The following is a 5,827-nucleotide window of genomic DNA, read 5'->3' on the forward strand; positions in this document are numbered from 1 at the left end:
TTTATCAAGATATTATGTAGCCCAAGTAGTGTTATGAAGCCTGATCGTGCGATTTTAAATGTAAGTAAACTTGCTGACACGAGGGATCGCAAACGTTATTTGGGAATGTGACTGAAATCATTAATTGTATCGACATCAACAATTTATTCGCTTTCTCAACACCTGTTGCCTAAAGCATATTCTGGAGAATGGCAATTGTGACGTTTATTGTAAAAAAACAAAATATGCCTCATGAAGAAATTAGTTGTATATGCTTAAATAAGCATAGAGAATTGACAGCTACCTTTTGGTTTCTAATAAGAAATCTTTCTTGCTGCTCCAGCCATGAATCTCTTGACTTGTTGCAACTCTTTTAGAGAGTCCATCTATTTCCATTATAAATCACTGAACCCTGTGATCCGATTATCCTTGTAACGAAGTAGTCTTCTCTTGACTTCGACTCCTCTGGGCGTTATCAATATTTTGCTAAGAGGATCTATTCAGGAGGTTACAAGGCTCCTCTTTTAAAAGAGGAGAAGCTCTCGACTAGTTTTAGCTGCATCTGGAAAAGAACGATGTGGACCTTAAATATACAATCGAAAGTCATCTTTTATTTAGTTCTTTTTATGTTATTCGGCAATGACAAAGAAGACTTTCGTATTAAGAATTCTATTGCTATGATTATCACCTATTCATAGGATGAAACAGATACTGTATTTTCACATTTCCCCTTTTAAAGAAAAGAAGAATATCTGCAGAAATGGTCTGCAAGCGACAGACATGTTGTCCTTTCCAGCGTATTGTGTCTCAGTTTATTTCCATTGACTCTGATAACCGGAAAGCCTTCCTCTTCCGGTTGTTTCAGGGAAGTGCTTTAAACTGAGTCTTTTGTGTTTTCCTATGAAGTGTGTAATGAGACGCAGTACTTTCCCAGAGCGAAGGCTATGTTATAAATTCGATGCCAGAGGAGGGTTGTGGCCGACAGCTTATGGCGTCTCAGTGTTTGTTAAGAAAGTCTATTTTGTTTGTGTTTTTCTTTTTATTCGTGTTCCGTATTGCAATACCCATCCCATCTGTCTTATCTTCTCTTTGTTTTAGCAGTTCACTGGTCTGGCCAACCAAATAAAACCCTGATGTCGCAGTTTTGTGAAAGAGAAATTGAAAAAAGCATAGTTAGGAACTTCGGAATATAAGGCTGAAAGGGAAAACAAGATCATGCAAACAGCCTCATCCCCATCGCCATTAAAAGTGCGAACATATTCTTTTAGCAACTGCTCATGTGCACATACTCAATGAATAAAGAATTGACTACGACATCTAAAAAAACTAAGGAGGTTCATGGGCCTTTTAGGGATCACATGCAAATGAATTGGGCAGTCTCCCGAAAAGGGTGTTTTCGCTTCACCAGACAACCGCTTCCAGCTCTTCGTCCTTTCCAGACCTGATGTCTGGATGCGGCTCATTCTCGTCAGTCAAGTGGAAACGTAAATGCTTCTCCTTTCATTCTGTTTGAAGGCCATCAATTCTCTGCTTCGGACGCGATCATGGTGAAGATGCTGAATGACCTTTTCAGTGGGCATAAAATTTTATCATTTAAAGGCGAAGGTTGGAGTCATGCCATGTAATGAGAGGTAGAGGATGCTGTCTGGTGAAATTTTGGCCTTAATGGTTGGCTGATGATTCTTTATTACTTTTGTTTTACGAAAAACGAGAAGTAGCAGTCCACTTCATATGCCAAAGAATTTTTAATACTTGATAATAGTACTGGATACAGAACACCTTGCCTTCGGAAATTAGATAAAACAAATAAAAAAAAAACTATTTATGCACTTTAACAGGGATTCCTAAATACACAAAGCAAAGACAACTTTTTAATATGAATGTCAAAGATGAAATAAGCTACAACTTGGCAGCTTGTAACCGAAAAATAAAGATTAAATATCGTCTTGGGTAATGATAGAATGCCCCAGTAAGCATGTGAATTCCCTTGTACCTGATAATTTTCCAAATTTCACCCCTCCCTCCCCGCTACCCTGATACTCGAGAGGTATCACGGTGAGGTTTCTCAGTGTAAGACTGAGTTGGCACTTCTCTCTCTCTCTCTCTCTCTCTCTCTCTCTCTCTCTCTCTCCAACTCCAACCAAGTTACTAAGAGAGTCAAGGATTAACAGCAAAACCATGTCTGTAAAAACACAGTTTATTCAAGAGTCTATTGGTAAATGGTTTGGAATGAATCATAGTTGTAACGGGGAAAGGACAAGCCTATACCCAGAAATGGCAACCCAAAAACAAGTCCAACCAATATACACCAGAGTGACACCAACTTTAACTAATGAGGTCTCTACATCGTAAGAGTCAAAATGTCTAACATGACCGAAGTCAAGGTATGTCAAGTTCCTGCCTTCCATTTATTTGACCTCTAATCAAAATATCTGAGGAAATAAAGAAAAAAAAAAACTTTTCAAAACAGGCACAGAGAAAAACAGATGTGGGATCTCACTCACGTTACTGACCCAGAACTACACATAAAAATACACGGCAATAAAAATTCAAGAAATGTAATAAAAACCAAATGGCATAAAAAAATAAAATGGGAATTAGCAAACAAACGATATTCAAAGCAAGGATTACACATGGAAGGAACAGCACGGGTTAAACATGAAAAAATGATAAAGCCCATTCGGGTTTTTGAAAATCAGAGTCTCAGCTCACCTCACTAGCAGTTCGAAAAAGTCTTCCACAAAGATGGGTCTTGCACCAGAAAATCACCGGACCCGAATGCCTATCCTGTACTCAAAATGAGAAGTCTACGCCTCCTACGAACCACCCATCAGAATGAATTCACGAACGAACTCTCCACCGGAACCCAACAACTTCCGTCGCTGGAACATTCCGATGAAGCTAGGGCATCGTTCAAGGAACCATACACTTAGTCTCCATGGGAAGTGAAAATGACCACAGGCTACCTCTACACTAACTCGCAAACACGCAGGCACTGATTTGCATTGTCACTTGCCCAAAATATCTCTGGCTAACCAGAAATGCTTAAATAACAAAAAAAAATATATAAAATATATATACCATTATTCTTAATGCTTCTTATATATATATATATATATATATATATATATATATATATATATATATATATATATATATATATATATACAGAGAGAGAGAGAGAGAGAGTATTGTTAAATGCCAACTACATGCAAAACACATCGATCATGCCTTACATACTACTCATCAGTCTCTTTGTGTGTTGTCTGTCTGTCTCTCGTCTTCAACATCGGAGAAGTTCGATGTTGATGTATCAGATAGCCTGTTCAGTCACTCATAACAGGACGACCTGTGATGAATATTTGAAGCATTCTGTCCTTTATGAACTGGAGTGAGCGTCGCTGATCTGTCAGTCTCCTAGCAAACCCCGTCCTATAAATTCCTGTCCATAATCTCTGTTTCTTCTCATAGGTCGGTGGGTCCATCTCTTCATCTGACGCGTCCTGTCCTCTGTCACTGTCCAATTAAATTTGATTTACTGCCTGAAACACCCGACCCTCCAATCAAGGCTGTGATTGGGCAACTGTGGAATGCTGGACATTGATCGTTTGACAAACTTTGGTAATTAGGGTTCAGTATAAATTAACTTCTAACTTCTATAGTTTTACTTACAAGCTCACACATATTTAGACAGGTCCACATGTAATTTATTGATTTATACATACACATACATATACAGTATATATAAATTACATATACATATACTCAGAAAATTAAACTTAGAAAAAAATATCACCTACAAATAACTTTCAACTCTGGCCTTTCCCTTCAGCTCATATATTGAAAATTCATTGTTTTTTTATGGCAATCAGCAGCGGGAGATCTGGTCTGATCAGTTTTCGTTGGTCAGCAGCAAATAGACAGATTTGATGGCACTGCAGCAACTGAATCAAGAAAGTCGATGTTTGTGCAGAAAGTTTTAAGCAGAGAGAGATACCTACTTGCTCCTTTCACTTCCACCCTCCTCCCTGTTCCCCATCTCGCCTCCATATTTTCATCCTCTCCTTCATCTCTGTCAGTGCGCTACCTCTTCCCTCACGGCTGTACATTAGACTTAACTTTTTCTTCTTCCAGTTCTAACCGGGCACTGAAGAAGAAAATTTGTTGGTGGTCCAGAGGCTTCTCAATTTCCTTTCTTTTCTTCTTCGTCCTCTGTTGGCTTAGGAATCCATAGCAGTGCTCCAAAAATTATTTTATGAAAGATTGTCGACCTTTATATCTAACAAAGAAATCTGTATAGTCTGTCGTTAACAATAAAAAGTTCCTCGTGTCAAAAGTATGCTTTGCGATATGAACAGCAGAAATGCGCTAAACCATTTTAGATTATGCTGTTTTGTATAGGGAGTGATACAAACACCATTCACGTTTACCTCGGCTGAGCCAGTCGAAAGATTCCCAGGAAAGAGACGCCGTCTCTTCGCTTCTTGTGTTGTTGAACATCGCGAAAAGCACATTCAGTCCACTGATGTAATGGCTTCTTGCTAATGTCCTTCGACAGACTTTCAGCGCAGCACCGTCTGTTATTTTTGCAATTATGTTCGGGTTCAAAATCTAATTTTTTGTTATAATGCAGGAAGTACAAAGTCTTGAGCATCCGACCTAATGTCTATCTTTCGTTTCAGATTTCGATTTACCTTGAAGAATGAAAATATGTATTCATCTTGCCAAGTGCTGCAAAAAAAAAAAATATCTTAAGAAGAACAAACGGAGTGGACAGCAGAGTTGGCAGAAGAAAAGATTCTACAAAAGAGATCAGTAGGAGTTTTTTTTTTTTTTTTTTTTAATGAGGCCCATCGGTTCAATATTACCATTCTGTAAACAACTGGCCAAGCTTCATTCAAAATAGACTTTACTCTTATTCGGAGGTCATTTTATTAGCATAAAGCAAAGGGGTGCGTCGATCGCCGAATTTCGAGGAATTATCGATTTTTAAGAAGTTTTTTACCGTTTTGGACTGGTATATGTCGAAATAAGCATGTCCTGTAATATTATTGCCAAAAGAAAATTTTTAAGTGTTTTTTTTTTTTTTTTTTTGTTCACCGCATTTATCGGGATTTGAGCGGCATTGAGCGAAAAATTATCGCAAAGTTTCTGTATGACTTTTTAGGTGGAAGTGAGAAATGTACTTTCCTACCAAAACACACATTATTTACGATAAAAACTGGCGCTCTGTCTCTCGAAAAATATAATATCAGTGTAAAAATGTATCTATGTATCTCGTTATCGCCCCATGAGCGACATTGAACGACAAATTGTCGTACAATGTTTGTAGGACTTGCTAATTCTGGGTAGTAGAGAGTGAGAAATTTACTTCAGTATCCTGCTAAAACTACCCATTTTCTACGATAAGAGCTTTTTCGTTCTCTAAGATAAATATCAAACAAATTATCAAAAAAAAGTAAATATATGTCTATGCATCTAAATATTTTGAACTCGTTATCACAGATGTACCATGCCAGCTAGTGCACAGATAATATTTTATATTTCTTGGCATATTTTTACCGCGGATTTTCGGGAATATGAAATTATGTAAGTAGGTAACAGTTCCAAACAGAGCGTCGGGTTTCACTAAAAAACCATCTCGATAGTCGATTTGTGAGTGTGTGGTTCTGGTTCATGCGATATCCTAGTACTTTGTGACGCATTTCCTTTTCGGATTTTCGTACCGTGTAGTGCATTCGCGCAATTCCATTGCCATAAGCAAGAAAAGTACCATTCTTATGAAGGAGAAATTTGAACGATTGCGTCTCGTCAGTTTGTTAAAAGAGACGGACGAAGCAAACGGGAA

Source organism: Macrobrachium rosenbergii, chromosome 30 (assembly GCF_040412425.1).
Source record: "Macrobrachium rosenbergii isolate ZJJX-2024 chromosome 30, ASM4041242v1, whole genome shotgun sequence".
In the NCBI taxonomy this organism is placed as follows: domain Eukaryota; kingdom Metazoa; phylum Arthropoda; class Malacostraca; order Decapoda; family Palaemonidae; genus Macrobrachium; species Macrobrachium rosenbergii.